Genomic DNA, 12,176 nt, shown 5'->3' with positions numbered 1-12,176 from the left:
TAACAAGAACTGTCTGAAAAGAAAACCTTTGTTAAAGCTCTTCATAATTAACATGAAATAGTTTGCAACAAGAACTGTCTGTAAAAGAAAATTATATACAAAACACTTTATAGATAACAGAAAAACACATGTTAATTAACAGCAGCAAGGAATTAAATTAATAATGAGAAATGACCAAATACAGATAGTTTGTTTTTATATTGTAATTAGTACCAGGTTGGAGTGGATGCAGGAAATGGTGTCAGATTCAAGATAGAAAACCTATTTTGAGTAAGAAATGTGAAATGAGGGTAGTAAATAAACGAAAACAGAAAACTTTTAGAAAGGAATGTAAAAATGTAGGAAAGAATGTGGAGAACAGTGGAAAATTGTAAGAGATGAAATAATAGCATGTTGGTAAGTGGAATAGAAATATGGGGAAGATGGAAAATCTTGAGTAACTAATGGGAAATGCTGAACACAGAATAGATAAATTATTAGATATAATGATGCCCAACAAGTGAGCGACAGAAATAACTAATAAACGTAAATGATAAAATGTAATGAAGACATTTCAATTAACTGTTAATGAGATATATACAAGAAAGCTTATAGTGGAGTTTGACCAGTGTAATGAATAAATGCTGAGATTATTCAATGGAATAGAGATGGTGACTGAAGTGAATGCAATGCAGGAGAGGTTGCGGTACCGTACTTTAATAATAATAATAATAATAATAATAGAGAAAGCTTGCTAAGATCCTAAGAATACAGACTTGTGAGACTCCTTTTTGAACAATCACTGCTTCCACACAACAGCAACAAGAACCTTGCCTACAAAGTGTGTGTGTGTGTATATACTGTGTATATATATATATATATATATATATAAAACCAGATTTTGGCACCTGGTGGTTTAGTGGGTAATTATTGTGCTCCAATCGCATTGAGCCGGTGAAGGTTTATATCCAAGGGGTGGTTGCGGTTTATTGCTCACATAATGCCACTCAGGGATGAGTGAGGTTGGTCACTCTCATCTTAAATGTCAGGACCAACTGCCTAGCCCCGGGCTCCTACACTCCTCATGGGGCAACATAGGATTGGATGATGATAATGGATATATATACAGTATATATATATATATATATATATATATATGGGCTGCTTTGCATAGGTTAAGAAATTAAGAATTTATAAGAAATGAATAAAGAAGTCTGTTGATCACAGGATGTAAGAGTGAGTTTAGATGGCATGGTTGTAAAGAGCCCTAAAATAAGTAGGGCTGTGAAAGAGGTGTGATATAGTACAGAGAAACTTGAAGACTTGAAAGATGATTGAACAAAAGTGAGACTCATGTCACTGGGCCTGTTAATAGTTCTGCATTTTTGCTATCCTTTTCCACTTTTGGATGCATCTGACCCTAATGTCTTAGTGAGAATGGGAGGTTGAGATCCTGATAATTATTGTTTTATTTTTATAATGCAGTAATGAAATACAGCAACCTCTGTATACAGAATAACTAGTCTGTCAAAGAGAATGATCAGTCAGTAGCCCTCATTTATGTTATTGCTTTTCTGGTTCTTTTATTAATAATGTAAGACCTCCTTAAGTTGGACTAATTGGAGGTAAAGCCTGCCCAGCTTATCTGAGCATCTGACTTATCTATGACCTCCACATCGTTGATGAGGAGTAGAACCTTTTTGGTAAAAAATAATAATAATAATAATAATAATGTTGAAACTGGTTATGACTTACAATGCGTAATTTAAATAAACATTAAGCGAAATATGCAGATATGTGTATGCAAATGTAAACAGCCAGTCTTGTCAATTAATTGCACTAGAAAAATGGTCCCTCAGTACAGCATGCCACCATCCTGCACCCATGTGGCATCTGTTTATGCCAGTATGCACACAAGTGGTGCCAGCCTGTCTACCTTGCATTACACACATAGCTAGCCACCTGCATTCATCTTGACTCATTTTGACATATTCTTAGTGCCTGTAACTCCTTTTGTGGAAAATAATAAAATTTTCTTGCACTACTTTCATATCTCCCCTCCCTCCATGAGGTGTGGCATTTTTTCTTCATCCAGAAATTGAAGATGCACTTGCTGCAGACCTAGACATCTTGAAATAATGAGGGATATTGGTATTGTTCCACACATGGTTTCACTGTACAAATGTAAATGAGCAGTCACAAATGTATGTAGCAACTTGTGTAGTGGAACCCGCTAAGGTGAGCTATCTGGAAGTAAACAGACTTGACAAAACACAGTGAAGAGTGAAAGTATTGATACCCTGCCAGTAAAGCATACTTTTTCTTGGACTTCCACCAAAAATTATGGATAGTTAATTTTGTAATATAATAAAAAAGGGTAAAATATTTTGTACAGCAATACAAAAAGGGCATGGCAACAAGTGCTACTACATAGCAAATGTGTGGTACAAGCAAACCAAAGTTGTATCTAACTTAAGGAAGTTTCTTTAGTCCAACTTAAGGAGGCCATACTGTATACTCTTACCATTTTGTGCAGTACAAAATTGTGGTAAAAACATATAAATAGACCTATGTACAGTTTTTTTTTTTTTTTTTTTTTTTTTTTAAGGCTCCAACATGCTTGCATGAGTCTGCCTTGGTAACCTGATGGTGGCTGTCCGTGCTGCCTGATCTGTAGCAGCTTCCCTATTCAGTCCCTAATCCCTAAGGTCACACCCAATGACCTCATCCTAGGTCTTCTTTGGTCTGCCTCTCACAGCCCTACCCTTAACATTAACACTTCTCACTTTCTGCACCCAGTTGTCATCCCCCATCCTCTCCACATGCCCAAACCATCTTACTCTACCTCTCCTCATCACAATGTGGGTATATACTCTCCAGTCTCATCCTTCCTTTCAATTCTTCCATCGTAAACCTAGCCATCTCAGGCCTCACACTCAAGGATGCATTGCACACCCACCTAATCACAGTCATTTCTGTATGTTTTAGTTGACGAATATCCTCTTCTTTTATGGCCCAGGTCTCACTACCATACAGCATGACACTCCTAACACATGCCACATACAGAGATCCCTTAGCACAGAGGACTATCCCTTCCACTGTCAGGAGAGGCAACAGCTGCCCTGAACTACTTCCAACCACTCCTCACTCTAGCCACAGGTTCCAGCCCCACCTCCAGCACATAACATGTCTCCCAAATAACAAAACTCTTCCACATACTCAAGAGACTCGCATCCAAGATCAATCCTTTCGCGCTTGAAAATCTCCACATGCTTTCCCTGACACACCGCACACATGAAATCAGCATTATCTCACAGTCTACCTCTCATACCACTGTATCTCTTATGCACCCACATACCGCAAACACAGCACAAGATGGAATTACTTCTCACACCCTTGTGGCAAATCGCACATGGCCATTCCCCCTCTTCTTTGACAGTACCGCCACCAGCCATAGATACCATCAGTTTTGTTTTATCTGTATTTACCCTTAAGCCCTTGTGTCCCATATCATCTCGCCACTTCCAAATCTTTCCCCAGCCTCCCTTCCCACCCTCTGCAGTCAACACCAAATAATTGTCATACAACATCTCCCATGGGAGTCCATTTCTAAAGTCACGTGAGAGAACTTCAAGCACGATGATAAACAAAGGGCTCAAGACTGACCCCCGGATGCACACCAACATTCACGGAAAACTCATCACTCAAATCTCCGTTAATCCTTACCTGGGTGCAAGCACCCACACACAGAGCCATAACCACCCTAACCAGTCACTCTTTGATCCCAAGGCTTTGCCCACTTCACCACCTCCCTATGGTCTCTGTCAAAGGCCTTCTCCAAATCAACAAAAACAGAGTACAGATCCCTTTTCTTTTCTAAATATACAAGATATTCCACATTTTATTTGTTATACCAGTAATCAAGGAAAATCATCTGTATCACTGCCTATCAAGTGATTTGTTGTTTTCATTTATTAATAGTTTGTACAAACTCTCATGTATTCGGTGCTTAAATTATAGTGATTTACTGTATGGCATAAACCAATTGTACACACCAGCTAGAGATTGTGGATGTATGAAGCCTCTTTAGATCATAAATGTATTGATATACTGTATTGTTGGCACAGATGATTTCTGTTTACAGCCTCTGTGACTTGCCTCTGTATACAGTACAGTACAGTTACTGTACTATACTTGATTCCGAGCGAAACTGTTGTGGTCATGATACTATGATTCGTCATTTCTGTTTGTTTTGTTTGTTAATAAAGGCTCCAACATGCTTGCATGTGTTGGCCTTGGTCACCCAATTGCAGCTCTCCATGCTGCTTTTAACCATTTTTAATCCTTTATCCGGACTAAATAATGCCATGCCTATATGTTATGAATCATAGTTAACAATTATTGTAACATACTGTGTTTAACAGCAAGTACTGGTATCATAACGTTAAATAGCCTATCGGTTGTGGACGTAAAAAGCCTCTTCATGACTCAGAAGCACTCTGCCCAACTTAAGCTTAGCTTTGCCATGTGTTGTCATGATCTGTAATCTTTTCTCACATCTGAAGGTTTAACTGCAGTATTCAAGCAGTATATCATCCCAGTTTATCGTTGATCAGTGTGGCAAGACCATTAGTTCATTTTATTTAAGGATATCAAAAAGAAATAAGACCCTGATTTTATGTATTTCTCTCATTGCATCCTGTGTGTTCATGATGCGCTATGTGCCAGAGAGCCTGCGGTCACCAGGTCCACTCAGCCAGGTGGACTGTGGGAACGCAGCAGGAACATTACCTGTGACCATAGCTAATAGCTTGTACAAGTTGTAGGTTGGGGAGTGTTAGTGGAAGCAGGGCTCAGGACTAGTTTATTATGTCCACACACACACACACACACACACACATAGACATAAATGATTACATAACATATGGAGAAGCATCAGCAAGAGGACACTGCAAAAAACTGCATAAGAAGAGAGGTGATAAAGACGTAAGGAAATTCAGTTTCCCAAACGGAGCAATTGATCAATGGAATGCACTACCGAATGAAATAGTGTGTGCCAAAACAATTCACAAATTTAAGGATATGTACGATAAATATGGTTTAAGACACGGGACAGTACGAGCTTGACTCATTCCTGTAAAGATACAATTAGGTAAGAACAATTAGGTAGGTAAGAACACACACACACACACACACACACACACAGGTAAATGAGAAAGTTTATCTGCCTGTTCTCTATGGAAATTGAGGGGGATGCATATAGAACTCTCTAAAGAGTTGTAATTTTTTATGGTGACTTTAGATATGTATATTACAGTTGCTAAAGTGGTGCCCCACATAGCCAAGATTAGAACTAATTAGTAATAATCATCAACATGACAGTTGCCATACAATATTTTTTACTTTACAACCATATCATTATTAGCTACAGCAGGTCAGATGGGTGGATGGATTGGTGGCATTGGCAGGATGCGTGGGTATGGGTTTGGTTGGTGAGGTGAGTAGTTGGAAAATAGGTCCATGTTAGAATAGCTCTAGGGAAGGTATTCCCAAGGAGGAATATAGGTTCATTGGGGAAAATGGCACACCCTGGGGGTCTTCTCTGACAGAGGGAGTTTTCATCCAGGGTCCCAGGCAATGCCAGCATTCATGATCATAGGGTTTTACCCAGGCAATACTGGGTACCCCTGCTGGTTATCTCATTAACTTCATTCCAGTATGATAAACATTCCTATGTCGTAAGGAGGGAAGTATACTGTTTTTGTGTTCAGATATCACTATTTCAGCAGCAAGAATCATATCAAGTTAGATACAGTATATGATACACTGTACTAGTACTCCCATATTTCCAAAATTTTAATGTTCAGACTAAGTTTATCATACACTAGCTACTAACAGTTGGTGATGTTGCAAAGGGAAAAACTCCAGCAACATAGAAGAAGAGTTAGACAACTTGTAATAGCAAAAAGGGATAAATGCTGAGGCATAATGGAATACTTGTGTTGTGGCCACGGGGGTTCCTGGGAGGTAGCAAAGTGTCATCAGATGTATTTAACTGCCACCACTGTTTTAGGATGTAGGTGTTGTGAGCTTATTGTTGTCAAGTCCTGTAATGTGAATTTTATTTCTTGCATGTTTTATTGCATCACTCTGTGTTATTAAAACAGAAATTGTGACCAAAGCTATCCTTCATTAACCTCATGGACCACAGAAGGAGAATACATCACATGCGCTAGTGAGAGTGAACAAGTAATGGGATCAGAAAACCGTAGCACTTCATGATGATGTGTTGTTATTTATCTATTTTGTACAAAAGTAAAATTGACAATTGAATGCATAAATTTTTGTGGAATATGTGTGTTCAGTGTTTTTGGAAGTTGGCATTTGCCTGAAAGTATTGGAGCTCAGTCCAAGGATAGGGCAGGGAACATTTGAGTACAGTATTTGAATTTTGTTAAAACAGACTATACTGATAATCTACAAGATCCACCAGCATGCCATAGAAACCCCTACTAATTTCGTTACACCAGTCCTGAATGAAACAGTTCATTCCAGGATACCCAGTACGTGGATCAGATATTTGTATTAGAGGTAGACCTGAGAAAGCATGTGAGAAGGGCTAAGATATTTACCAGTATGACATTTATAGAGCTGGGTAAAGCAAATGACTAGAAAATGGTGGAATTGTAGACAGTGCTATGCATGTATGGAATGGATGAAAGGGAACTGAAAAGATATAAAATGTGATGACAGTGGAACATTTTTAAGGGCAGACAGTACTTTGTATGAGTGGTTTCATATTCTTATGAAAAGAGGTAATGGTGTGTGATGTACCCATGGTTGTTCATGTAAATGGGGTTATAAAACATCAAAACAAGAATTATGGAGGTGGGGGTGAGAATGGTGATGAATACAGTACAGTAGTGGGTACTGGTAATTATGGCGCTCCAATCAGATTGAGCCAGTGAAGGTTTATATCCAGGGGATGGTTGGGGTTTATTGTTCACGTAATGCCACTCAGGGATGAGTGAGGCTGGTCACTCTCATTTTAAATTTCAGGACCAACTTGCCTAGCTTCAGGTTATTACTTTCCTCATGGGGCAACGTATGATTGGATGATGGGTGGATTATAGTGAAAAGTGGACTGTTTCACATCTGATGGACCTATACGTAAAAGGCTGCAAGATGTATTGGTGGTCATATGCATGTCGATGTTGTGCTCTTTGAGCATGAGTTTGAAAAGTCAAGGGTAAGAGCACGGGGAACAGGGTAGCTTTGTGATAAAGCGTGTGGCTTGAAATCACGAGATCGAGAGTTCACGCCAAGCCCGCTTCCCTTGCTGGGAGGGGTAGTGCTCTCCTGTAACCCTACCTGGGCTTTATGGGCTATCTAGGTCTAGTTCATGGTAATAATCCCTTTGGGTAAAAGCAGTGGAAGTGGGGTTGATACAGAACAAATGTCGGTTACATAGGCTAGATAGGATAAGAAGTAAAGACTCATGAAATATACGCAGTAATAAGCCTTGTTGATTGAAGAAATTATGAAAATGTGCATAGATGGTATGGTCATACCAAGAATGGATATGGATATGGTGGGAAAGGGTATCTGTAACCTGTTAGTTTCAGGGTGGAGGGAGGCATGGAAGTGCAAGAAGGGAAAAATTACAGGATAAATATGAACAGATGATGTATGTATAGAGAGAGACATGACAAGGGGTTGTGAGTGCTCAGATCCACTGGTGTGTATATGAAAAAAGTTTGGGGGGGGGGAGGACAGACCAGAGTGGAACCAAGAATGGTAAGCGAACATACTTGTACGTTTGGCCCATTTCACTGGGCACTCGGTTATAATAGTTCTCTCCAGACTGACCCTTGGCCTCCGCAATCCCATTTGAAATTTCAGATTATTTAATGCGTATACACTGCAGCATTGCCTCCCACCCCCCCACACACAGTAGGACTTGGCCCCATCAGGGCCCCCCACCTCCAGTTTGTGAAAACTGTTGTATTCCTCTTCATGTTGTATTCCTACTGCCAACATCAGAGATCGACCCCTCCCCCACTTGACGCTGCATACAGTAGGTGTTATTGCTACATAGGTCAGGGTTGTTGTAGCTACAACTAAGACACATTTTAACAATTTATTGTGGTCTGTCGTGAGGGTGTGTCATGCCCATTTTAACTTGTGAGACTGGCATGTCATGAATGCGAACAGAGTCTGAGACTGCTTACTATGTATAAGATAAGAAATGATACGAAAGATATTGAATAACGCAGACTGATAAAAGTATGTGCTTCAGTATGTTTATATGGATAAAATGGATGTAAACAGTGTGGTGAAAGGGTTATGCGAGTGAATTTGAACGTGGAGAACGCAAGAAGGTTGATGGGCAAGGTAAACGAGTTTCTTCGAAAATGAAACGAGTGAAAGGGGTGGGGGCCTGGGGGGGATATATCAATTTTCACCTGGGAAGATAAGAGACGAAATAACAATTAATTCACATGGAACACCGACTTTATTTTTATCTCCATATGTAATTAATATTGAAACGACTAGCTGGCTCAAAAGATTGGAGGGGAACCCGAAAATGACTACGAGCTTACATAAATTACATTATGCAGTACTTAATAAAATATAACAGCTGTGAGCAATATATGAAAAGATCGAGTTATAATGATACCTGTATATCAGCGTACATAAAAATAATGGTTATATGCAAAATTCTTTTGCATTTTATTACCATATGTAACTACAAATCTGTGCGCTTACGTTTTATGTAATACATACACAAAAGGATGTTAAGTGTTATTTCGTTGTGCTTGAGCCTTGAGTGCCACGGTAGTAGCCTGCCGGATCATACTCTTTCATCGTTATCAAACGTCAGGTACCGTATTGAGATCATTTTAACTAAAGTTAGAGACGTATCTAGTTTGAGGGATTTGTAGAAAATATAATTCATCAATATGAATGACTGAGGTAGTCAAGAATGATGAGAAATCACTAGCATCCTAGAACTAATCCTTGCATGGAGTTGACGTTTGTTTACATCTTGTTTCTAGGAGAAATAACGAGCGGTCGAAGACTGACCGACGTAGATTAATCAGTGATAACCTTAGTGGCAGCCATAGCCCAAAGAGTGTATCATGAGGGTGGAGGTGATGTGGTGGAGTCAGGCTGGGTTATTGCTTGAGTGAGTACAGTAGGTAGGGCGGCTGCACGCAATGTCATCGTTGCCTTGGACCACCGTTTGGGTTGGCATTGGTTGCTGGCCTTTGATTTCCTTTTTACTTGCCACTGGGGCGGAACGATTACTGTTGAGGAGGTGAGACCATGCCATATCAGATAAAAATTAACCAGTGGTAGCTAGGAAAAGCAATTAGTGAAGCTTTATTGGTACATGTTTATATACTCTTTTGTACAACCTTGGATTCTTTTGATTTTTGCATCAGCCAGAGCATTCTGCAGACAATAATTTGCTAGTAATTAACGTTTATTAATAACACTCGCATGGCAAGTGGTAACTAGTGTTAGTTAGTTATTGAATGTGAAAATATTAAAAAATATTATTGGCTGAACCTTTGTCCATTGGATTGAGCTGTATCTTAATAGTTTTCTGTATCATTGCCTTACCATATGTACTGATGTATGAAAATATTTTTGGGGTAGCCCATTCACAGATTTTTTAGCTCTTATACTGTGAAATGTTCAGTAGGCTATTTGTCTTAAGAAATCACCATTGTTTTCTGTAAGCTTATCACAAAACTCATCCATATTCATACTTTATAGTACAGTATTTGTTTTTTATTTGCATCGTAGTTCCACAAAGAGGGAGCTTCCGTCATACTTCATTATCCAGAGTATTAAGGTTAGGTTAGGTTAACCCCTAAAGACTGCAAATCTCCCAACCCCCCTATCCCTATACCTGCAAAAAGGGTCTGATTTTTTAACTTTCACCAAGATAAAAAAAATTTTATAGGTTTCAAGAGCTTGAATTTACACACCTGAGAATGTATGTTTCATATGACATACAGTTACCACAATATCGACTGTCAAAGAACATCAAAAGTAAAAATTGTTACCCCTCATTTATAGAGAGAGAAAAAAAAATGCACCAAAGTAAATTTTGGTCTTATAGATTTGAAGAGCTTTATTTTGCACACCAGAAAATGTATATTCTACACAGCAGAAAATGTATATGTATTTCTAACTCATATGTCTAATTGTTACTGCACAATCAACTATCAAAAAAAAAAAAAAAAGGTCACTCCTCACTGCGAGGGTGAATGGGATGTCCATGAGAAATAAGGGGGAATAGGGAGGTGGAGGGATTGTGAAAGGGCATTGGGGGGGGGGAAGGGAGGGAATATATCTGCCACACAGACACCCAATGTGGTCTAGAGGGGGTATGGGGGGGTAGTTTGGGTGGGAGGGGACGCAGAAGACAGGATCCAGTGGGGCAAAAGGAGGTGGAGAGATGACCTGGGAAGGGGGTGGTCCCCACACCCAGGGAGGGGGCCAGATCATGCCTCCCACCACTTAATCTGTTCCCATTGGCCAGGTCCATATACATCATAAAAGAGCGGTGCTACCTACTGCCAGTTTTTGGTAGCCTCTGTACCATCAGCAGCCATAGGACTTTTTGCAGCATTTTCTGTAACTGTCAGTTGACAGGTATAGGTCTTTAGGGGTGAAATTAGTTATTACTCTGTAATATGAGAGAGTAATGTATAGAGTCGTCTTTATTTAATATTTATGTCTGTTGTTAACAATTTTGTAATCTACAAGTGTACTATCCTATCAATTTTCCCATCTCTTAAGAATTGTTGCTTCCTTTGCAATATGAAACTGGTTGATTTCATGTCTTTTTTTTTTTTTTTTTTTCCAGACGCCATAATCCCGTACGGGGTGGCCATTTGACTCTGAGTTATTTCATGTCCATTTTCATATAATTATGTTGAATGAATTTTGGAAAGGTGGTTTTTCTGTTAATTAGCCAATATAACCACAACCTCATAACACCCTACGTAAGGTGAATGTCATCCAGTTGTACAGAACTAATCCAATAATACAATGGTTTCCAACCTGTGGGGCACACCCCCCTAGGGGGGCACAAAGGGCTGCCTGGGGGGGGGGGCTCGAAGGCTTGATAAAGAGGGTAATTATATTTGAAAACTATGAATTATGATGGAATTCAGTAATTTCTAAATATGGAGAAAATTTTCAGATATGAATAAGAACTCTAGTTATCTGAATATATAAACAATTTCAAACATTAAGAATCTGTGATATTTATTGACATGTGCCAACTATGCCAGTAAAATACTGGATTTGAGGAAGGGGGGTGCAGGGAACATGTCATTCAGTGAGGGGGAGGGGGAGCAAAAATTAGAAAAGGTTGGAAACCATTGCATTAATATAAAATTTAAGGAATCAGTATGAGGTGTCCAATACAGTGGCCAAACAACCATTACTTGGTTATGGTTGATAAGCCCTTGTACCAATGGATGCCTCATAAGGACTGCCCTCAACCCAGCTACATTCTTAAATAGCCTAGCCATGAAATAACCAATTTTCATTATTTCTGACTCACAGGATAGTATAGAGGTTGTTCGTGTCAAACCTGATACCTTAGCCACACACTCGACCCTTTCAGTCTGATGATGGCATTTTCCATTTTATTCTTGCTACTGTCAGATAATATTCAACAATGGGGAGGTTTTTTGAACTGGAAGGTGTAGATATTGGTATAACCTTCAATAATATGTGCACCACAAGATGTTTCCCTGAAGTAGAATAAAATGATCTTTTGGTAGCAGGAATAATGTATGAAGATAGCTACATCATCAGATTGAATTGGTCAGCAAATTAGTGATCAGAGCCCCCCTTTTTTTTTTTTTTTTTTTTTTTTTCCCCAGTGCTCAGAATAATTCAGTTTCAAGGTCATAGCCCATACAGTGTGTGGTGAGGAATCTGTTTCAGACTTAGAGCCCATATATGAGGAGGAGTAATGATGGAAAGTAGCACAGCATAAATGATTCAGCTTTCCAGATTTTTTTTTTTTTTTTTTTTTTCCAATACCGTAATCATAATCTTGACAGCCCTCAGATTCGACTATCATTCACTATTGCACAGGAATCAGCCAAATAAGGTACCACATAGCTTAAACAGTGTAACATAGATTAGGTCTAGTCTGTTAG

General features: G+C 39.2%; 1 protein-coding gene across 3 annotated transcripts in view; it reads left to right on the top strand.

Annotated features, from left to right (window-relative positions):
• The first annotated feature begins 8,800 nt into the window (after positions 1-8,800).
• Positions 8,801-12,176, top strand: part of LOC145407260 (glutathione S-transferase 3, mitochondrial-like) — a 39,052-nt gene continuing 35,676 nt past the window's right edge. For all 3 annotated transcript variants that reach the window (XR_013898675.1, XM_080278293.1, XM_080278296.1), the window contains exon 1: positions 8,801-8,863. The gene's annotated coding sequence lies outside the window, so the exon portion shown is untranslated. The remainder of the gene's footprint in view (positions 8,864-12,176) is intronic.

Source organism: Coenobita brevimanus, chromosome 72 (assembly GCF_032717465.1).
Source record: "Coenobita brevimanus isolate Jiangsu-jjx chromosome 72, ASM3271746v2, whole genome shotgun sequence".
NCBI classification, from domain to species: domain Eukaryota; kingdom Metazoa; phylum Arthropoda; class Malacostraca; order Decapoda; family Coenobitidae; genus Coenobita; species Coenobita brevimanus.
This window is presented reverse-complemented; position numbering and strand designations above follow the sequence as displayed.